The sequence below is a fragment of the Alligator mississippiensis genome, chromosome 1 (genome assembly GCF_030867095.1).
Source record: "Alligator mississippiensis isolate rAllMis1 chromosome 1, rAllMis1, whole genome shotgun sequence".
Lineage (NCBI taxonomy): Eukaryota > Metazoa > Chordata > Crocodylia > Alligatoridae > Alligator > Alligator mississippiensis.
In genome coordinates this window covers 195,664,410-195,688,478 of record NC_081824.1, presented here as the reverse complement: position 1 = coordinate 195,688,478, position 24,069 = coordinate 195,664,410, and the positions used below count along the sequence as shown (strand labels likewise).

Genomic DNA, 24,069 nt, shown 5'->3' with positions numbered 1-24,069 from the left:
AGTCCCATGATTTAGGTAGACTCCTTGTTATATCCTCTCCCTGCTTCTCCTTTACATCAATCTTATCTTGGTGTAATGACAGCAATTTTATTAATTTTTTATTTAAATTTAAATAAGGTCCCCAGTCTCCTGCTAGTTAAGGTCAGAACTTGATCTGTCCCAGCAGCATTATAAAGCTAATGTTCAGAGGGGCATAAAACATTCAATTCCATTCAGCTGAAAAAAGTGGGAGAAAACAATTCTCTTTCCCTTCATTGTTCCAGGAACACATCGTCAGCCTTCTGCAAAACAAATCAAATAAGTCAAAAATGGTTTAGACAGGGATGATCTTGCCTTAAAGAGATGACCTCCTGAGGTCCCTTTCAGCCCTCCCTTTCTGTGATCCTTTGCTTCTGAGTGGCTTTAGCAGCATGCTCAAAATATCATTATGTCTGGCCTCTTTTGAACTTGGGGCAGCAAGTCCCATAATGTGGCATCCTCAAAAGGAACATGCTATGACATATCTGTTTTGTGTCATATCCAGAAGGATTTAGCTGGTCACAAGGAGAGAAGTGATCCCTCCAGCTGGCTGGTTCTAGACCATTTGGCGCTCTCTAGGTCATGGCCTACACCTTAAACTTTATTTGGAGACCAGTAGGTTTCAGGTGCAGTTCCTGCAATCTGTGTTATGCTCCAAGGAGATGTCCTGCTTTGTAAGTGATCTGTTGCATTCTGCACCGGTTCTGTTTCTCAGTGGTTTTACATGCATTGCGGCATTCTGTTTTCTAGGTGACAAAAGAAAATCAAGGAACGACACGGGGAAAGTCACATCTGAAACTGAAGCTTGCACTTTTCTTGGTAAAGTTCAAACTTGGATTGCTGCTTAACATGACTGTCCAACAGTGGCTAGAGGTCTGAATCAGGGGATCAAACATGGGCTGAGGGCTGGATCTGGCCTGTGGTTTTTCTTTCTAGCTGAACAGCTCCTCTGTGGATGGGGCCGGTGGGGCTTCTTGCTGTGGCTGTTGTGGAGTAAATGCTGGCGTGCCCTTTACCTGTTGGTATATTTCTGTTCTTTGATCACTGTTCAGTGTACGAATTGGCAGTGGCACAGCCTGCATTTGGAAGTGAGTTGTCCTGCCCACAAGTAGCCCACCAGTCCAGACCTAGCCCAGGAACTCAAGTGAGTTTGACACCCCTAGTCTATATCCAGGACAGTGGTAGATTGGTAACTAATAGCAAACGTGGTCTGTTAGTCAAAGGGGATGATACTAGCATCGCCATCTTTGGTTGCTTCCCCAACCCAATGCCAGTTTGGTCTGAACTGAGCTTAAGCTGGCTCACCTTGAGCTATGCCCAGATACCAAATACTGACTGAGACTGAAGCATTGAATGGTATAATTTGAATTGGATGAGATGGAGGCTGTTAAATGTCATCAGCATTACTAAAAACATCAAAACCCTAAGGCTCTTTATGGCCCCACAAATATTTTGAGCAGGAATGGTATCAGGTTGGCCTTCTGCTGTGCACCATGTTTGAGAACTCTTCTAGAAGAGGAGCCATTGCTTGCATGTTGAGATCTTTCTGAGAGAAAAGAATCAAGCCACTGAAGAGCAGCTGTGTCTGTTCCTACCAAGGTCTGCAGAACCAGGCTCTAGGTAGGGGATTAGACAAATGGAAAAAGTACAGTACATTATAAAAAGAAAATCTAAGAGCAAGCATAGAAATTGCAGCAAGACAGATTTTCTTTCTAAGACTAAAGCCAAAGACCCCATTTCTTGACATCAACAATGAGTACTACTTTCTTTGTTGCTAAGTGGCCTGAATGTAATGTGCTTGCCCAGTGAATGATTATATCTATTGCCTTGGATAAGAGTGACTGAGGAGCCATAAGGAATTCCTGTAGTCTCAAGGAGACTTTCGAACTGGAGGGTTGCTGTTCCCTGAATCTCAGCCTCCACTTCAAAAAGACAATTCTTCTACCCCCTTCCAAAATCAATCTAGACTATTCACAAGTTCCACATTTTTTCTGTCACAAGGCTGGTTCTGTGATCATAAAAACTGCTACAACTACTAAGGAGTGCCACAGTAGTACAGGCTGTTGTAATAAATATGCATGTATATATAATGTGGCTCTAGTAGCTTTGCAGAATTAGACTTCCTTTCTTTAAAGAAGGAACCATAGCCCATGTTAATCTGATAGTGTTAGAGAAAAAGAAAATTTGGTAAACCACCCATGGTGATAGGATCCAGCTGATGTCACATTGATTTGAGACAAGGAGATGACTCTAGAATGTATTGCTTCAGAAAGAATGTGCAAAGGTTAAATAGTTTACAGCTCAGGCAATCTAGACAAAATGGTAATTTGACTGAGAAATATAAAAAAAATTGTCAAAGACAGGTCAGTTCTGAATTTTGTGCGAGTTATCTACTCTCTGGTTACAACATGACTGATATAAAGTAACTGTCATTGAGTAGCTCTAGCAGGAATAAATACAGTCACTTTGGCTGGCTGAGTTAGTTTGGGATGGGTGAAGTGATCTGGTGTAATGATCATATGTATTTTGAGGGCGCTTCTTGGCCTCTTGTGGACTCAGATCAAGTGTAGTCTTATGCTTGCCTGACAAGGGAAACACCATGACTACTGAGGCGGTCTTCCTAGTCACTCCTGGGGAATACCGTTCTCCTGGAACAGGGATAGTACCTGCCAAGGTAATGTATAGTAAACCTCCCATTTAGTTGCTGGAGTGGGAAGGTCTTGGCTTTATGCCCACTTTATGGAAAGGGGAGACTCCTCCCTAGCTTGCTCCTGTGTCTTTATGGCTAAGGGCAAACAAAACTTGGGGGCATCCAAACCCCAAGCCTCCACTGTTGGGCCTGCAAGTATGATGCCTGCCATAGGTTTTGGAAACATCTGAGGCCCCAGATTGGGGTGGAGGATGTCTGCTGGTAGTAGGGCCACTTATGTTTCTAGAAGGATTCACAGATTTGGAATTTGTTTAGGCTAATTTGGCTTGGACTATGGAAAATTTAATTAAGATAATGTATGTTGATGGCTAGTACTCTTGGGACCCCAAATGGTGTAGAACAGGGGTGTCAAACATCTGGCCTGCAGGCTGGATCTGGTCCACAGAACTGTCCAGTGATAGTCTGGTGCGTGACTGGAAGTGCAGCTGAGGAGAATTTGGGGTCCCTGGACCACAGTGGCAAACCCCTGGCTCCATGCAGCCACCGAGATGTGTGCTGCTGTATGACTGTGGGTCCATGCTGCTGTCTCTCCAAAGATACATACTGTTGGGCAGCAGCACAGAGCTGGGGGTGTGCGGCTGCATGGAGTCGCATTCAGGTGGCAGTGAGGAGCTCTGGCCTGTTGACAGTGTAAGGGGCGTGTGACAGCAAGAAGCCAAAGGCATACAGCAGCATGGAGCCATATTTGGGCAGCAGTGTGGAGCCTGGGGGCTGCCACCCATAGTCATGTCCGTAGTTGAACTACTGCATACCCCGAGCTCCATCTCTGTGCTGTTGCTCAGCCTGAATTCTGCACTGCTGCATGCCCCTGGCTCCTTGCTGATGCATGCTCTGCAGTGCCCAAACACAGCTCCCTGTAGCCACTCAGTCCCAGCCCCATGCTGCTACCTGAATGTGGCCCCACGGATCTGGCCCTGGAGGAGCCCCTATGGTCCAGAATCAGCCCAGGGCCTGGGATAAGTTTGATACCCCTGCTGCAGAGTTACTGACAAAACATAAGTGCCAGTTTTGTCACTGTAAGGATGTATTAGCAAGATACTAGCATCAGATTCTGAAAATGAGATGATGTGGTGTGAGAGTGCCTGACAATATTTATGTCCAACCTGTGAGCAGATTTGGTAAGAAATATGTGCTCCCACAAGCCTGAGCAAACGCAATGTGAGGATTGTGCTGAAACCATCATCTAAACTCTCCATAAGGCTAACATCAAACCTGACACAACATAACACCCTTACTTGCCACAGGTAAAGCAGGGGAACCGCTTCAGTCAACATAAAATGTTGTTAATATATGCTCAAGAGGTCCTGGGTAGGGGGCCATGCCCTCGCTACAGAGGAAGGCAAAACCTCCTTGGCCGTGTCCAGATGAGCATTGTTACCAGGAGACACTAGCAGACAACAGAATGGCAAAAGAAAAGGTAGCTTAATTGGTGGGACATCAAGACAATTAAAAAGGAGAGAGGGCCATTAATACCTGTGAAGTAAAGAGAAATTAGCAGGAACTAGGTAGATTATACTGAGACATGAAATCAATTGATTCCATTCAGTGCTTCCTGAAATGCCGCTGCCACTGCCAGAGAGTTGGTTTTAAACTTTGGGTTGACCAGGAATCAAAGGGGGATGCAACTGCAGCGCTGCACCTCCCTGGATCTGCCCTGTATTTTTATATATATAATATACTTGGATCAGTGTATAAAGCATAAATCTACCCTGCCTTCTACTATACAACATTTACTCATACACAGGAATATTATTTAGTATAATGGTTCAGAAACATACCTAACTTACAACCTTGAAAGCAAAGGTGTGGAAAGTATTACTCTGGTCTTTCATTCAGATACATACACATTATATTGTACCACAGCCACTTTGTACCACAGGCAAAGTACTGGAGACATTTCTCTTGCCAGGCATCTAGCTCCTCATTCCTCAGACTGCTTTTCTTAACCACCACTGGAAACAGATCACACTTTTCTTCCTATTGCCTTTATAACCTTTTCCTCACTGCTCCTTGTACCTGATTCTAGGAAATCACTGCGAAATTTACTCTGTAGATATACATGTTAAAAATAGAACAAAACAAACTGCCTCCCCCAATATCTCAAGAAAGCTTAAAAGAGCAAAGTATTTACCTCTGAAAGTGGCTGAGCCCCCCCTTTTTTTCAGATAAAAGAAACCACTGGAGCAGCATTTCCTCTTAAAAAACACTCATTGCCAGTGTTAGCTGCTCAAGTTTCTCCAGATATTGGTCTTGCTCTAGTTAGTAACACTTTTTCATCATCACATACAGACACTAGATATGAAATATACCTGACATTGTGGTGCTGAAAACAGTTAAGGCCAGCTATCATGTAATGGGGGCTCTCACATAAGTCCATAAGTTAGTATTGATGCCTTCTGAGTTGGCTTCTTTTGAAGATCCATAAGACTTCGGATGTTGTACTGTTTTTATGTTTGACTTATCTAGTGTTGAACTGGTTTGCAATGATTCATCTACTTTTGAACGTGCGATTGTATGTCCAGCAACAGGTAATTCAGGGAATGCTCTGAAGCTAATGTGCTCACAGAACTTCCATTGACGAGCTGGAGAGAAAGGCATGCTGTAGTGAAGTTTTGAAAGGACCTTGTAAAAGGCTCCAAATACATTTGACATTCCTGTTATAATGCTCACATTTTTACTTGCGGTGAGCACACTTCATTACCTTTGTCATACCACATCATAACTTCTTGTTAACTTTCCACATTTTACCCACATGTCTACTATGGTATATTTCCCCCTTTCTAGATCTTAGCCACCATCCTTCCTCCAGTACCCACTCTTTGCACATACAGAAAACATTTGACTTCCCCCCCCTGGAATTTCCAGTGCAGGGGCAAACTATTTAGATTGTGAAATCCAAAGCCACATGAGGACCATGCAAAATGTATTCCCTCACAGAGTTTGTTTTTCTCCTTATATAACTTCCTATTCACTACTGCTATTAATTTGTATTACAGTAGTGTCTAGAAGCTACAGCTGAGGGATTGGTTTTCCACTGTGCTATGTACTGCAGGATGCATTGGCTATAATTACACTGGGAGGAAAGATGTGTTGTAGTATAAACATATGATAAGCCACTGTTAAAATCTTAGTACAGAGAAGGCAATTTAGTTGTAAGATGTGTTAGCCTGATTTGCAAATACGTGCCAGAGCTACAGATTGTTATGCGTACCCTGGGTATTTAACATGCATTCATTTTTTCCCTAGTGAAAGATCAAGCTAGAGTTAGTTCCTTTTTACAGTGGGAGGGGAAATTAGACAGAATGGTAAAGTGACTTTTTTTCTTTTTTTCTTTCCTTCAGAGTGGCAGAACTGAGACTAGAACTCAGGTCTTGTGATTCCTGGTAGGGTACAGTGCTTCAGCTCTCTAGATAGCAGCGTTCCCTCCACCTACTCTATGGCAGAGCAGTGCTCTCTTCCTTTCTTTGTACTTAGGTTGTTGCAACTCTTTCTGATCAGGAAAGAACTTGGCTTATGTATGTCTGTGTAATTACAGAGGTGCAGAGAGTTAAGCTTCCATCCTGGAAGGAAGCAGAATGAGAAAAGGTTTAGTTATGTAATTGGGACATGGGTCTAATATTCTTTCCTTTGCTAAATTACTTATTGTGAATAAAGTATCCTAGGAAAGATTCTTTACAAATAAGATCCCTTGGAAAGAACCACAAGATCCCCAGTCTTTTAACATATCTAGTGTTGAACTGGTTTGCAATGATTCATCTACTTTTGACGGTACATATTGAGGGCTATAGATTGTACAGAAAGGACAGGTTGGGGAAGAAAGTGGGGGGGTTGCACTTTATGTCAGTGAACAATATACATCAACCCTCATCAAGAGAGAATCCAAGGTTGAGGAAGTAGAAGGATTGTGGGTTAGGCTACATGGGGGGCAAGGAGAAAGGGATTTGGTGGTAGGGGTCTGCTACAGACCCCCACACCAAGGGGAAGAAATAGATGTGGGGCTCCTGAGGCAACTCTCGGAGACCATAAAAGCTAAAGAGGCGGTAGTCATGGGGGACCTAAACTACCCGGACATCTGCTGGGAGACGCAGACAGCAAAGTCCCACTGCTCACGCAGGTTTCTAACCTGTGTACAGGACCTCCACCTGACACAGGAGGTACATGGTCCCACTAGGGGGAATGCCATACTGGATCTGGTATTGGCAACAGGGGATGACATGGTAGGGGACCTCCAGATCGGTAGCCATTTGGGAGACAGTGATCACCTATTAATAGAATTCAACATAAGACGTCGAGTGGGTAAGGTAACTAGTAGGGTGAAAGTACTAGACTTTAGGAAAGCTGATCTCAATGAACTCAGGCGATTAGTCAAGGACGCACTGCAGAGTAGGAGTTTTGAAGGGATGGGAGCCCAAGAAGGGTGGCTGTGCCTTAAGGAAACGATCCTTCGGGCACAAAGCAAGATGATCCCTGAGCGAGGCAAAAGAGGGAAAGGGGCCAGGAGGCTTCCATGGCTGACCAGAGAAATCCAGGGCAGCCTAAGGGCCAAAAAGGGAGCACATAAAAAGTGGAAACAGGGTGAGATCACTAAAGATGAATATACCTCCTCTGCTCGTGCTTGTAGGGAGGCAGTTAGACGGGCCAAAGCTACCATGGAGCTGAGGATGGCAACCCAAGTAAAAGACAACAAGAAATTGTTTTTTAGATATATAGGGAGTAAAAGGAAGGCCCAGGGAGGAATAGGACCACTGCTAAATGGGCAGAAACAATTGGCGACAGACGGGGGGACAAGGCTGAACTCCTCAACGAGTTCTTTGCCTCAGTGTTCCTAAGTGAGGGGCACGACAAGTCTCTCACTGGGGTTGTAGAGAGGCAGCAGCAAGGCGCCAGACTTCCATACGTAGATCCTGAGATGATGCAGAGTCACTTGGAAGAACTGGCAGGCAGGCCCGGATGAGCTCCATCCGAGGGTGCTGAAGGCACTGGCCGACATCATTGCAGAGCCACTGGCGGGAAAATTTGAACGCTCGTGGTGCACGGGCCAAGTCCCGGAGGACTGGAAAAGGGCTAATGTGGTCCCCATTTTCAAAAAGGGGAGGAAGGAGGACCCGGGCAACTATAGGCCAGTCAGTCTCACCTCCATCCTTGGTAAAGTCTTTGAAAAAATTATCAAGGCTCACATTTGTGAGAGCCCGGCAGGACAAATTATGCTGAGGGGAAACCAGCATGGGTTTGTGGCGGGCAGATCGTGCCTGACCAATCTAGTCTCTTTCTATGACCAGGTTACGAAACGCCTGGACACAGGAGGAGGGGTGGATGTCGTATACTTAGACTTCAGGAAGGCCTTCGATACGGTATCCCACCCCATACTGGTGAACAAGTTAAGAGGCTGTGACATGGATGACTACACAGTCCGGTGGGTGGCGAATTGGCTGGAGGGCCGCACCCAGAGAGTCGTGGTGGATGGGTCGGTCTCAACCTGGAAGGGTGTGGGCAGTGGGGTCTCGCAGGGCTCGGTCCTTGGACCAATACTCTTTAATGTCTTCATCAGCGACTTGGACGAGGGAGTGAAATGTACTCTGTCCAAGTTTGCAGATGACACAAAGTTATGGGGAGAAGTGGACACACCGGAGGGCAGGGAACAGCTGCAGGCAGACCTGGACAGGTTGGACAAGTGGGCAGAAAACAACAGAATGCAGTTCAACAAGGAGAAATACAAAGTGCTGCACCTAGGGAGGAAAAATGTCCAGCACACCTACAGCCTAGGGAATGACCTGCTGGGTGGCACAGAGGTGGAAAGGGATCTTGGAGTCCTAGTGGACTCCAGGATGAACATGAGTCGGCAGTGTGACGAAGCCATCAAAAAAGCCAATGGCACTTTATCATGCATCAGCAGATGCATGACGAATAGGTCCAAGGAGGTGATACTTCCCCTCTATTGGGTGCTGGTCAGACCGCAGTTGGAGTACTGCGTGCAATTCTGGGCGCCACACTTCAAGAAGGGTGCGGATAACCTGGAGAGGGTCCAGAGAAGGGCCACTCGTATGGTTAAGGGCCTGCAGACCAAGCCCTATGAGGAGAGACTAGAGAAACTGGACCTTTTCAGCCTCCGCAAGAGAAGGCTGAGAGGCGACCTTGTGGCTGCCTATAAGTTCATCATGGGGGCACAGAAGGGAATTGGTGAGGATTTATTCACCAAGGCACCCCCGGGGGTTACAAGAAATAATGGCCACAAGCTAGCAGAGAGCAGATTTAGACTGGACATTAGGAAGAACTTCTTCACAGTTCGAGTGGCCAAGGTCTGGAACGGGCTCCCAAGGGAGGTGGTGCTCTCCCCTACCCTGGGGGTCTTCAAGAGGAGGTTAGATGAGTATCTAGCTGGGGTCATCTAGACCCAGCACTTTCCTGCTTATGCAGGGGGTCGGACTCGATGATCTATTGAGGTCTCTTCCGACCCTAACATCTATGAATCTATGAACAGATAAAACAGTACAGCAGTTCCTCTTGGGGCATTCAAAATGTAGATCATGTTGTGTGATTGGGGTGAGTTTAGAAATATTCTTCAATGTCTTCATCTTTTTGCATAAATAAAACTAAATCTGTATTTGCTCTCCTTAAAATCAACTGTTTCTGGGGAGATGGAAAAGAAGCTTCCTTTCCTTTTGACTTATCCAAAGTGTTTGTGTGGGGCAGAGAAGTTAGAATGGAAAATGCTGATTCTCTTTAAAAAAGGATCATCTGTGTGCAAAGTTTAGAAGTTTTAGGAAAGCGATTTCCTCATTTAAAGCTTTGTGAATTCAGAGGGTGACTATCAAAATTATGAAGTGAAAACTTGTCTAGAATAGGAAACCTTACATCTTAATGTAGACATTCTGCACAGCTGGCGGGGAGCAGATTACAACAGCTTTTTCAAGCCTCGACCCTTAGTGAGAGAAAACTCCTATTTACCTTTTCATTAACCTGGTTATTTTTATTTTCTGTTTTGCAATTTTGCATCCATTGCTTTTGGATGGAAAAGCCAAGGTTGCTGGTACTGAGTTGCTACATCAGAGTAGCAGCACTTCTTAGCAGGAGAGAGAAAAGCAGGATTTCTGTGGCTGTGCCTGATGGAAAGGCAAAATGTGCCTCATGTCAGCCACTTCCTCTACATAGCAGCTACAATACCAGTCACAAGATTCTGAAGTAGCAGTACATGAACGTGTGGTTGAGATCCACTGACTTAGATAAAGACATAATCCTGTTGAGGTGCTATGAAAAACAGAATGCATAAGATATTGCAGCCTGTTTTCCTATAGTTTATGGGCATGTGACATTTAGATGAAAAAGACAAGTTGCGTAAGAAGTAGGTGACACAGATCAGCTGTGCTATCTTCATTTCACAGTGTTCCCCAGTTGAAACCACAATTTCACTTTGGTTTAATGAGCGTGCCCTGGTGACATCAATAGATTTATATCCCTACATGATCAGAACAGTAGACTAGCTAGTGTAAAGTTAGCAGGGGAGGCAATGGCTGATTTTAATTAAATAGTTGAAAATTTGCAGCCTTGAGTTGTGATTTTGTTTTGGTCGGTCTACAAGTTCCCTCTAAAACTGTGACTCTTTTTCTGAACAACTGAATTAGTGGAAAATCCTTCTGATGTTTAAAGTTCTTTGTGTCAATCTCCAAACTTTGTTATTAGCCAACAGCCTTAATTAGAAGGCTGACATTTAAAGGGTGTGAGATGTAAATCATCAATCTTCGTTTCTAATCACTGTGGAAATGTGGATTTCTTTTCAGCCTAATGAAGTATTTTGGAGCTGGAGATCACAGCATGTTTGAATTAATGTTGATGTTCATCTCACACATTTCCAAGGTGCCTGCGATGTGGCTAATAATACCATGTGTTGTCTGTTTCTCTCAGCATGTGGCACAAAAATAGTATGCCCGCAAAGTGATGCTTTATTTACACGGTGTCAACATGACAGCAAGTGGGATGGCAGAAGGCCAGATTAAATCACCTCTGATTTGATATGCAAGAGGTTTAATAATAATGCTGTGTCACACTTAATGACACTGGACTTGGAATCTGGCATATCAGCAAATAGCACTGTGTGTCAAGCTCATTTTTATGACTTTTTTTTTTTACATTCTGGATTAAAATAATGATGTTGAGCACAGAAGCCTAAGTAAAGTAACTCTCTCAGTAGTAGCAAGCAATGCAAATGTTTCTAGAAAACAGGGACTCCTTTTAAGTAAGTAGGAAAATGCATGGTCTAATAGACAGAGTGTTGCACTCAGTCAAGAGTTCCAAATTTTGTTTTTCGCACTAATCTGTTTTGTGACTTTAGGCAAGTCAAGTCACCTGATGCCTCTGACTTACCTATTCTGTGCCTGTTTTGTCTCTCTTTGCATGGAACACAGACTCTCTTTCACTAGACTTGTCCATTAGCTGATACACAATCTCAGATGAAGCTTCAATTCACTACTGTGATACAAGTAAGAAACAAAATAATAATCATGATCTGAATTTTCATTACTTGGAATGGCTTCTTCACTAAGATTGCTGTGGCACGGCACAGACCTTATTAAAGGGTTAAGAAAAGTACCCAAACACTGGGCTTGGATTCATTTTACCATGTCACCATAATATTCTTTCTATGAAACTAGAGCTACCCACTCTTATAAAAACCTTTGCTTTTTTTGTTTTAAAGAATAATGCAGCCATTGGAGTCTGTGCACAGTTCTTTCAAGTTAAATGCTTAGTACAACATTCCACTTCCATTTCCTGGTAGAAAATGTTTTATATGAAAGCAGCTCTAACCTTTCAGAGGGGTTCATTTACTGTTATGTTTGGTATCAGCTTTCAAAAAAAAAAATGCAGTCTGCATTTGGAATATTACAATTTCTGTTTTTAATATCGGGTTAAAAAAGTCATATGCCACAAGTCAGAAATAAAATACTGTGCCAGAAATCTTTCTCTGCTTGCATTCAGTCTGTAAGCAAGTGGTTTAGAGTAACTCTGTCTCCAAAAGTCAGTTTGGGTTGGATATGTCCAGGATCTTGCTGATAACAAATAACACGTCAATGTTTTAGTTCAGAAAAAGGTTAAGCTGATCTTTGATAGATGTCTAAACTCCTAGGAAGTACATGGGAGAATCATATAGACATTAGAAAATATTGTATACCTACACAGTGTGCACATTAATAGCAAAGGAGTCCAAGGGTGAGAGCTAAATTTTAATGAATAATTTTCTGCTCATGATTTATCAGTTGTTTGTTTGTGTCTCTTTGGCCTAAAATTAGTCATGAATGACTCATCTTGTTTAGTCTAATCTAATCAGATAAACTATTTTTTTCTGACAAGACAGTGCTATCAAGATATGGGAGGGAAATGTAAAGCTGTTGGTGGCTTTCTTGATATCATTTAACACTCCTGGGCAAGCATAGGGTGGTATACCCTCAAGATCTGTGTGCAGGGTGAGGGCGGGCTGCTGCTGCGGGCTTTGCCCGGGGTGCCAAACTTCATTGCTATGGCACTGTTGTTTAATATTACTGTTTGTTTATTAAGTTTTGACTTTACTGTCCCAAACACAGAGGGAGATGCAGTCCCAGGCTTCTAGTCCATGTGGGCATTGATACCGATCTTCAGTGGGAACAGTTACTGGGCGAGGGATAACTTACATGAACAAAGGGACAGGGCCTGTTTTTTGCTGTTAGGCCTGGCAATGAGTGTTACAATAGAAGATGATTTTGTGAGCTGTTGAGAAGCTACACCTTCCAATGAAAGGCTTAGGTACCTTTTAGGATAGAGTCCCACACAGTGAGACTTCCAAGGATCCCAGTGACAGAGTGCTTGAGTCATGTGAAAGTCGGATGAAATAAAACTATCTATTATTCTTAATTATTTATATTCCATTCATACCAAGATGCTGCAACTGAGACTGGTGCCCCATTTTATTAAGTATTGTTCATGCCCGTAGTAATAAATGCACATTCTTTTTTGCTAAGTCCTTACTTTTTTCCATTTTTTTTCGTTGTTAAATTATTTCCTGTGGTGCAACCTGCTCTTGGACTGGTGTAAACAAGTTGTGGACACACAACATGTACCCCTATCCCAGTATAATTTACTACAATCCAGTCTAGAGTTATCTTGGGAAAAACCAGGTATAAAGCTACCTTAGTATAATTTATGCTGGTGTAGGTGTCATGTGTTTGCTTCCATCCTATAATATCCATGCACTTGATGCTAATGGGCTACTAGTAGTTCCGTGCCACCTCATGGTAAGGCACTGTAATACCTTTGGAAAACTGCTGCAAACATTGATGTTACGTATATCGGTAAGCAAAAAAATTACATGTTATATTTGCGCTAATGTGTTATGTGTCAAGGCCACAAGTATTAAGTATTAGAACTGGCTGTAACATGCCAATTATTATTATTTTTAGTTCAAAAGTTTGGAAAAACATATACACACACGTGCATGCACACATACCCACATTTTAATTTTTTTACAAAGTTTATTATTTTTTCAAAACAAGCAAATAACTACAAGAATCTTTCAGTTTTCAAAGATTTTTTTTGGGGGGGGAGTGAAGGGGGGAGGGGAAGCCACCCCCCAGTGTTCTTTTTTTGAATTCAGCAAATGTCCTAAATGAAAACAAAATCTATAAAAGTTTTTGTTTTGGTCAAAAAGCCATTTTTGTTAAAATTATTTTTGACAAACCTGTTTATTTATTCTGTCTTTAGAATTAGAGAGTAGAGGCACAAAGTGACTTGTTTAGTGCTCCAAAGTTGGTTGTGTCTCAGTGAATTCCAGTAACCACAACATTGCCCTACCTCATAAATAGTCTTGGTCTTTTCTGTGTTTAAGTGTCATACAATTTTCTATTTTATCTATGCAGATATTTTTGCTGTGTCTATCTTTGCGATATCTGAGCATTTGTAAAGTAATGTTTATAATGCATATTATTATTAATCTTCACTACTGAATAATACCTTAGTGCTTTGAAGTTGTAAAATGTTATATAAGTACTATCCTCGTGCCTGGAAATGCACTTTATGGCATCCTAGGAATTACGGAACTGCTTATGTTGCAGTTTTGATTCCTTTTATTGTGCAAGTGCAGGAGTTCTCATGATTTTGTTAGCAGTACATCCAGCTGGGAATAATTTCAGTTTGAGAAGAAACCTTCCCCTTTATCAGGAGAGAGGGTGGCATGAAACTTATGGAACAGATGAGAAGAAAGCACTGAAGTCATTTCTTGACACCACTGTGGGCCTACAAGAGATGAACACCAGAACAGGGATTTACCTTCAAACTTTATAAGCTTCTAAAGATCCAAGTGATGACAAACAAATGTACAACAGTCTACAAAAGGAATGCTTACAAAAAAAAAAAAAAAGGAAAAAAGAAAACCTACATCTAAAAGTTACTGCTGCTGTTATGACAAATAAAACTGGAGAGAAAGGCATTTGTATATACAGCTATTATCCAAAACATCAAAATATAAAGATTTACGGTTATTCCTGATTGACTTTTTGCTATCAAGTGTTCATCAATTTGCTATTCTTATAAAACGGTATCATTTCTGATTGATAGTATGCTCATTAATATCTTACAGTCAAGGTGGTTAACCGCTGGAACACACTAGCCAGGGAAGTGGAGGACAATCTGTTTCTTTATGTCTTCAGATGAAGACTGGTTGTTTTACTGGAAGATATTTTAGCCAAAATGAAATATTGGGCTCAGTATACTGGTAGGCCAGCAATATTCTAGGGCCTGTGTTATTTAGTAGGTCAGTTTAGATGATCTAATGGTCCTTTTTGGCTTTAAAATCTGTGGATTTATAACTTTATTAGTATAAACATAATAAATAAACCAAAATAGGCAATCTACTGTTTTGTAATAAAAATTGTGTTTCCAGTTGTAATCGTATTTTGAAAACATTGCAGGGTACAGTATAAGGTAGAGTACATAGTACACTGTACAGACACTGTCTAGTTTTACTACCATGGTGTGTTCCCTTCCTAAGTTCCCCCCCTCCCAAGTGCCAAATCTTCTAAAGCATTTCACACAGATGCTGTCTCACACACAAACAGAATACACGTAATTTGAGTGTGCGCTCCTAAAGAACTGTTGACACTTCTGATCTTGTTGTAGTACACAGCCTAAAAATATATATATTCTGCAGCCTTCCTTACTGGTTCATTTTATTGCCTTACTATAAAATCCATGTACCAAGCATGCCCGAAGTGTAACTTTTAATTCGGTGAAATAAAAATCAACTTTCACCATGGTACACTCAAAAGAACTTTTAATTGATAAGGACTATTTTCATGCCAAATTTCAGTGTCCTCTTCCCAGCACTTTTCCGCTCTGGAGCTATTAAGACAGAAACTTGCAAGAATTTCCATATAATGGGCAAAGTGTTTTTTTTTTTCTATTGTCAGTTAACTGAAAATAGTTGAACCATTTTTGTTAAAATCTTCAAAAATGTGAGGCAGAGGTCAACTACAGGAAATGTAAGCCCAGTGGGAGAGAAACTTTGGAAAGTTATGGTAGCTGAAAACCTGGCCTAAAATGGAAATACTTTTGTAACTTTGATGATCACATTCTGTATGACTCCTGCTATAAAAACTACCATGGTTAAGTGATGTTACCTTTAGTAGTAATATTATGCTATCCTTCTGTTGGCTGAAAGCTCTTGAGGTGAAAATCATTGAACTTTTTATCTAGTAAACGTAACTGTGAATTAATCTGTGTTACAAAGCCTTTGCTGTTCTAGCTATACTGATATACCCATTCCAGACCCATACCCATACCCAGGGAAGACAGCGTATATCACTACAGAAGTTCTTTTGCCATTATAGATCAACCGGTCCTTGAACAATAAATGTTGTGTTGGGAAAAGGGCTCTTTTGCAAGTATAAGTTGGATTTGCAGAAGAGGTTTTGTTGATGTAGATATGTTGTTTGGTGGGGGGGATATTTTTGTATTTTTTCATACTCCTAATTTATGTCTATGGGCACATCTACAAGTGCATTAATACACTGTAATTACTGTGCATTAATTTTAGTACCTGTAATAATGGGTACTAACTCAGTGAGCAGTAACTGGTGCCTGCACAGTAGCACTAGCATACACCTTTTTAGTGACACTAATGAGCAGTAGATTAATTCAACTGTGCATTAGCATGACTTTTGCCATGATGTGCTAATGCACAGCAGAATTAGTCTACTATGCATTTAGTGTCTTGTGTAGAAGCACCCACTGCTGGCAAAATTTTGTGGTGGTGGAAAAGACTGAAAAATCTGGTTTAACATTTTAAAAATCCTAGTCAGACAAGAAAACTATTTGCAGTCTTGAATTGGGGGGGAGGCAGGAAAGAGGCAAGTTAAAATATATTAAAAATGTTTCTGAACCAGGAACCCCCCGAAAAATTATAGAAAACATGATTTTGGACTGAAATAATTCATTTAAATAATTTCAAAATGTTTCATTTTGTATCAGCCTGTTAAAACATATTATTAGTATAATTGATGTTCTCTTTCAAGGTGAAAAGTTGATTTAAACCAGATAAATCAGAATCAATCAAACTTTTTGTTTTGAAAATGCTGAAAGAGGTTGTTTCATGAATGTTAAGACTTTTCTTAGGTAGAAAGCATGTTGAAAGTAATTGTTTCCTATGAATAGTTTGGGTTTCATTGAATCTAAATTTTGGGGGAAAATGTTTTGCTAAAATTTTTTGGCTATCTCTAAAGCCAAGCTTTGAGTACTTTATGGAAAAAACAAACAAACGTAAAACTGCTATGACTTCCTTCTTACTGTTTTTTGGGAAGCACAAGCTTTGGGTCATGCTCTGCATGCATTGGCACAATAAGGCTGCAAACAGGAGTCACAGTTATACTGGGATAAACCATATTTTCCTGGGAAAAAAATGCAGTTGAACAGATGTCCACATCCATTGTCCGAGGATTAATCCTGAAAAGTTTCTCAGGTAAAAAGTAGGACCAATTTATCTTCAGATTTTGCAAAGTATGGCTGTATTGCAAAGTTATTCCAGAATTGCATCATTAAATCAATGTCAGAAAAGCGGTACTGCATTCAGCTGTTCACTAAACCCTGATGAAAAGGGCGATGTGTATACACACAAATCCCAGGATATTTTTTGTTCTGGGATGAACACAGGCACAACTGATACAGGGACAAATGCAACATCTGTTTATAGCCTAATGTCATTGTCAGATATGATGGCTATTGGACTCTCCTTGCTTGTGTGGACTTGACATGACTTTTTTGGACTATTCCCAATATCTCTATGTCCTGGACAAGGTTGGTACACTTTAAACTTCCCTGGGATTCCTGCTTCCTTACAGCTCTTTTTTCACAGTTCTTCTTCTAACGTTGATAAAAAGCCTTCTTACTGGCTTGTTGGGAAGCATGAGCTTTGAGTCATGCTCTGTATGTACTGGCACAATCTTATAGGTCATTGTAAGAGTATTGTGACAATCAGGCTCTCCTTGTTTTTGTGGCCTATGGTATTGTTTTTATCTCCTATCCATATAAACAAAATAGTAATGTGCAAAATAGTTTGTGGATTCACAGTTGCTACGCACAGTTTCTATCACCATATATCATCTAGATATCATGTATGCTCAAAGATAATAACATAATACATTGGGCTTGTTTTTCTTATTCCTAACATAGGTTCAACAGAAGTCTAATGTTGCTAAAATCTTTGCTAGTGACGCACTTGCCCCGAGTAACAGATAGCAGTTGTATTCTGGAGGGACTGATAGGTGGTATAGATCAGTAACCACGTGACTGTGAACTGGGACTATTAAGCGGCATTCAGATGACCAAGGCCAAGTGGTATGTGGTGCTGCAAACATATCTGTGGTACCACATACTGCACATTCAGCTGTTCTCCACACTGCAAGGAAGCAGTGTGGGGGTGTTTTTTGATCCTGGGAGATCCCAGGGTAAAAAAAACCCATGCAAAAAAAAAAAAGAAAAAAAAGCAGGGCGGCACATGTAGGGGCAGTGTGTGCTACCCAGAACTGGAGCCTGGCTGGCTGGAGCTGTGCTCTAGCTGCTGGCTACGCTCCAAGTGGCAGAATCACCACTGCTGCAGCCCCAGGAGGCCTCCAGGATCCCAGGTAAAGTTTCTGGGGCCAGCCCAGTGCTGGCCCTAGCCTCCCTTACCCCACCTGGGGTAACCTGCCATGTGCCAGAGGGCACGTGGCACAGGCATTCCCTGGGGACAGTAGCAGCGGCACAGGGTGTGAAGCTCCTTCTTGTCCCCAGGGAAACAAATGGCCACACTCGTGTGCAAAACATTTCAAGATACGCAGTGAAAAATCCCAGAGAGGTTCAAGTTGTGCCAAACTTCATCCATGAGAGCGAGGGCTTGGGAAGAGTCCTAGCAACAAGCAGGAATATAATGATCCTGGTGGGGTGCAGGTGGTGAAAAGAGAGAAGCTAAGTGACTCCACTATTGAAGATTTTGGTCATAATGGAGTGCTAGCTACTTGTTTTGGGGGGTCATGTGACTAGGGCTTGATGGGATTATTAGCGAAAGGCCTCTCAGTGCTTATGTGAGTGTTGGGAAGACTAAAGCATGGCCCATGGAAAGAATGAGCTGTATGCATTGAGAAGGGTCATGGATCATGGAAAAAAATACTTAACCTGTTAAAGGCAAACTGATACTCTCTTATCTGTTCTTGTATCAATGAGATGAAAGTTGTAGCCCTAGAAGAAGGAATTATTAAGTAACTCAACCTCACTGAGGCTGAAGGATTGTCATGTTTGGGTGCTTCTGTTGCTTTTTCAGGGTAGAAACAAAGGCACACATTTTCTGCCATTGCTAAAAGAAGATGCTCTCCAGGATGAAAACCAATAAAGCACCACTGGGGAAACTGAAGCAGTGATGATGAACCTGCTACAAATTCCATTGTCTTAACAAACTTACTCCTGACTCCCACCGCTGAGAGAAGAGGATTCGTGTTAGGAGTCCATAAGTCTCAAAATAGTCTATAAATATCAGTGAACATGAGACTTTTTTTGCTCTTGGTTCCAGCAGGATCATGACTCCATTTCTCCTTGCTAAGTGGTGAGTGCAATACACTTGAACATTTTTTTTTATATTGCATCTTCTTATCCTTCATATTCAGAAAGTAGTGGGTTTTTTGTTACATTAGGAAAAATCTTAGTTTTGTGGTTTGATATATTTTAAAGCATAATTAAAAAAAAATTAAATGAATCAAAGGGATTGCTTTGGTAGATATTAACAGTGGATACAACTTCAGAATTTGTTCCAAGCCCATACTGCTGAAGATACATGCCACTATTTTTAGCACATCTGTGAAAACAAGAAAACACATGTGTACGTTTGATTCTAGGAATGTATTCTAATACATTGTTTTAGTGAGATTATTATATGTAAAACAGAACGAAAAATATTTCTCATGACAAACCTCTTATTTTGGTCACAGAAGTGAATCACCCTATAAAAATAAACATGGGAAATTGCCTGGTACAATTGCCTGACATTCTAATGTTACAGTAATGCATCTTTCAAATCAGGGGACTCAATATTGTGTTATAGTACAATATTATTTAGAGCTTGACTAAATCTGAAATTTTGAATCTGACATCTTCTGAATATAAGTGCAGGATGGGAGCATGAGTTTCTAACTTGAAATCCAAAACTGTGCTTTTGGTTTTAGATCACAATCAAAACCAGAAAGGTTTTACAGGAACAAATATTATTTTCACGGGATGGTTATGCCAATATTTTTTTAAGTGAAAATGTTGTGGGAATCGATGTTTTCATGACTCTTCAAGGCTTAGAACAGTTGAGTTGAAACTGCAGTTGATAACCAATGAATCCAGACATCAACTTTTCTTCACTTCTTTTTGATGGGTAGTGGTGGAAGAAATAATAGTCTTGCTACAGTAAAAATGAATTTATATTGTTTTATTTGTTTATTTTATTAGGTTTATATATTGCCCTTCCCAAAAAATGCTCAGGGGAGCTTACAATAAAAGACAAAGTAAATATCAGTACAAGATGGGCTGGGCAAATGCCCACTTCAGTTATCAGAGATTAATACAAGGTTTTCATGAAAGGATTGCTTGGATATACTGCCTTACATCTCAGCAGTCTTCAGCTTGGCTGTTGTATGCTTTAACAGGAGCACAGTATTCTTTCCCAGTAGGTAGAACAGGCAAACCCTGCCCTGAAAAAAACCAAAAACCAGGGGCAAGGGTCAGCTGGATGGCCTGATATGACTTTTCTTCTGGTTTACTGACAAAGAGGAAAGAAGTTAGCAAAATAAAGTTCCTAAGACACTGTAGGATATTTCTCTACTCTAGCGACTTCACATTATGGGTGTCACCCTTCTGAGCAGAGGGAACTTAATGGGACTCTAGACAACCCTCAGCACCTTTCTTTAACTAAGAAGATGCGTCATCACATTTCATTTCTTAACTATTGACACTTGCAGCACTCCCTGTCCAAAATACTAGAGGCATCAGATTTGATTCTGCTCTTGGTTATACCAACATCAGGGCTGAGCTGAACTTCCATGGAAGGACAAACTTCATGGGAGTTAAACTAGGCACTAGCTCTTGCAGCCCACAGAGTTACAAGGTTTGAAAGCTCATGGAAATGAGAGGGATAATCAGGTTCAGCCTTTGATTTAATAGAGTTTTGATCTTTGATGAATGTCATCAACCCCAGATCTCCCTAGCCTCTATGAGGATACTGCCAGTAGAGACCCAGGCAGTGGACTGCTTGACTAGCTGTTTACAACTAAGGCCAAGTGTCCTGTGTGGGACTTCATCCTCTTGCAGTCCACTTCAGTCTGCACTGTTTTTGATATTCAATGCAATCTATTTTATATTAGCACAAATTCTAAGTTTCCATCATGCTACCCAACATCTTTGGGTTGATGGTGGGTTGCAGAAGCTGTGTGGGGAGTTTCTGGCAGCTGAGTAGGGAGCAACAGGCCTGTGGTAGTGTGTGGAATCTGTGGGATAGCTCAGCCTTAGGACACTGGAGGAGGCTTTTTCTGAGACTTCCTTTTCAGTAGGGACAGAGGTGACTTTAAATCTGAGGAGAAAGTAGTTTGAATTCTTTGCACCTCCCGCTGGCAATTCTTAACAATAGCTGACTGCCCTGCTGCCCCTTTGCTAAAGCCTACATTATGCTAAGGCATACAAAAAACTAGAACTCTTGGTTCCAAAATGATACCTTTTATTAGACCAACTGGAAAATGGCAAGAAAAGTGTCCTTTTCTGCAAGCTTTCAGGATCAAAGTCCCTTCATCAAGCTCTGGGAAAAGTGTAGATGGTACAAGATGGTAAAAAGTCCCCATAGGTAGGACATAAACTTTATTTTTGCACAGAGGGAGCTGAAGATGAAGTCTGTCCCTCTGGGCCCATGAGAGTATCTTTGTGAGCTGTGTTGAGTAGCTCTTTGATGTGTTGATCAGGCAGAATTCCTTCCCTGGAGGTGTCAGATGGGAGGCAGGGAGGCAATCCCCCCTTGTTGTTCTGCAATGAAGTTTAAAATCCAAAATCGGCTAAAATTCAGCATCTTCCATGTTTCAGGGGTGTACTTGGTAGCTGTGTTGGTCTGAGACAAAAAGACATACAAAAAACCAAGAGTTCTAGTTTTTTGTATGTCTTTTTGTCTTAGACCAACACGGCTACCAAGTACACCCTGATACATTATGCTAACACACACAGATGAGCAGAACCATCAAGTTGATGTGCTAAGTAAAGGAATCTAATGCTTCTAACACCAATTTGATGTATCTGCAAACTCAGGCAGATATCACTTTATCAGTTTGTATTTCACTTCTATCTCAGTTTTTTTTTTTTTTTGTAGCACCATGTGGGTAAATATAATGTTTATTGTTTTTAACAAAACAGAGAGATTGATTCTTTGTGCACTATTGTACGGCAGTTTAAAATAGGTGATTGCATGGTAGTTAGTAGAGTTGATGGATTGTGTTTATATTCTTGGCCCTATTTATAACTAACTGTCTGGCAGCTGCTTCTGCTCCAGCTGTATTCAGAAAAGCCCCTAAATAAATGAGTGACTCATGGACATAGTAATTTGTGAACTATCCTCCTTTGAAAGAATTCCTTACAATACCAACTCATGTTATGATCCCTAGGGCCAGGTACAGACACTACACATAAACCAGTCTAAGTGATTGGAAATCAATCTAAACCTGTGACTGTACAGAAATTAGGTTCACATAAGGCACAGACAGAAGTAACAATTTTTGCCCATTCTGGCCCCTGAAAGTGCTTTACAGCTGTGACCAAACACAAGTGTATGGCTGCAGAACACTTTAAAAGAACCCAATCCTGGGAAAATCTGAACCCTCATTACATGAGGGTTCAGATGAAATTGCTCCTAAGTGGAGCACCTGACAGCCCAGCACTGCCCTTGGTGCAGTTTTCAGAATGGGAGGGAAGAAGAGAACAGAGGGAGCTTGTTCTGGGTGTTACCCAGCCGGTGCTGGAGGGTGGGGCAGGTGGATAGGAGCCCCCTCAAAGGGGGGGGCTCCAATCCACCCCCCCTCCACACTCCAGTGTAGCTGGGGAAACCTCAGAACAGGCCTCCCTTCCCTGCCTTCTTCCTCTCCCATCTTGAGTCAGCACAGGAGCTGGGAGAGAGGAGGCGGAACAAGGGGAAGAAGCTGCAGAGATGCAGCAGCCTTACTCCCTGGATGGGCTCTGAATTGGAGCTCAATCTCCCATCCTCCCGACCCAACAGCTAATGTCTGTTGGGGGAGATATTCAGTCTAACCCATGGCACTTTCTGTGAAGTGCCATGAGTTAGACCCAGGAGCTACATTTCTGTCTGTGTCTAGACTGGTCTAAAAATGGTGGAATCTGAACTAAGATAGACCTAGTTTGACATGCACTCAAATCTAATTGGTTTAGGTTAGACCATTTATTTGAACTTCTGTACCAAATCCCTTATTGATTCAAGTTAGATCAGTGTCTTTCAGCATCCCAACCTCCTTTGCTGCTCCGCACACCTGCCCTTGCTGGGGAGTGTGCTAACACTCAGGCCCACCTCTAAGTTCTCCCAGAATTGAGCCACCACAGACCCAGCTCCACCTGCTGTTTCTCACAATCTGTCAGCCACAGGCAGGCAACAGAGGGTGTCTGTGTTTCCTGCATAACCCCCAGGACCTGGGCACCCATGTCCCCATGCTGTACTCCTGGACCCTGTCATGAAGCGACTCTCAATGTACACACAAACATGACACTGAGCTTGGGAGAACCCTCATTCTCAGGCACAGCTCCACAGAGCCTGACCCTAGCTCCTGCATACTCAACCAGGGAACCCCATGCCCCTATGCTCAGCCAAAGTCCCATGGCTTCACACCCAGCCAGAGATGCTCTATGGCCCTCTGCTTGGGCACAACCTCATAGAGCCTCACTCTGGCTCTCACACACCCAGCCAGCCAGGGACCCCCATGGTCCCATGCTTTGGCACAGCCTCAAGGAGCCTAACTGGCTCCCACACACCACATCTCAGAGGCCAGAGACAGGAGCTGTGCCACCTGGACCCCAGCATGGACCCCACACCCCTGGAGCAAGAACTGGTGTGTGTGGCTTGCCTCTGGTGTATCGAGATGGCAGGGGGCTATACATAAGGACTGAGTCTGCATGGAGGCAACCTTGTTACCTCTGCAGCTCAGCCAGTGCAGGCAGGTTCATGGGCCATGGGTGCTGTAAGTCTTTTTTGACCCACAGCTACAGGGTCCTAGAGTAGTGGGGGGTGGGGGCATGGTGCAAGGGCATGTTTGCCTGTTCCTGGTGGTCAAACAGAGGTGGCTTGGTCACTCCATTGTGCTCAGCACTCTCCAGCAGGCAGGGCACACTAGGAGGCATGCAGGAGCATGGGTAACCTGCAGGACTTGGCCACTGCAGAAAACCTGTTTCCCCCCTCCACCAAAAGGTGAATGCATATATTGTTCTCTGCCAGTCTAGTTTAGGCTGATTACAGGAAACCATATAACCAAGTAGATGGATTCTACCTTGGGCTTTTTGAATGACTGTACTTAATTTAGGAGTTTAGCTGCGGTATCCGAATACCTGCTGTATTGAGAAATAAGATACCCATATCCACAGTTTTAGAATGAGCCTTATGGCTTGATCAGGGTGCTGACTTCTCCAGCTTTGATTCAGCAAGATACTTAAGCATCTACTTAATTAAACATGTGAGTAATACTGAGTCAGTGGGAGAGATACAGGGGTGGATCCAGTGGTGCAATTACACCATCTCCATCTCTCGCCCCTTTGATTCCTTCTCCAACATAATTTAAAAC

The 24,069-nt window shown here is 42.3% G+C and overlaps 1 long non-coding RNA gene across 2 annotated transcripts in view; it reads left to right on the top strand.

Moving 5' to 3' along the window:
* The window catches only part of LOC109282170 (uncharacterized), a 357,724-nt gene that overhangs the window by 221,038 nt on the left and 112,617 nt on the right, over positions 1 to 24,069 (top strand). The window contains exon 4 of one of the 2 annotated variants that reach the window (XR_009457424.1): positions 18,540 to 18,818. This is a non-coding gene — a long non-coding RNA (uncharacterized LOC109282170). Of the gene's footprint in view, positions 1 to 18,539; positions 19,595 to 24,069 lie in introns of those variants that run through there. The other variant, XR_009457423.1, reaches the window with a different exon arrangement.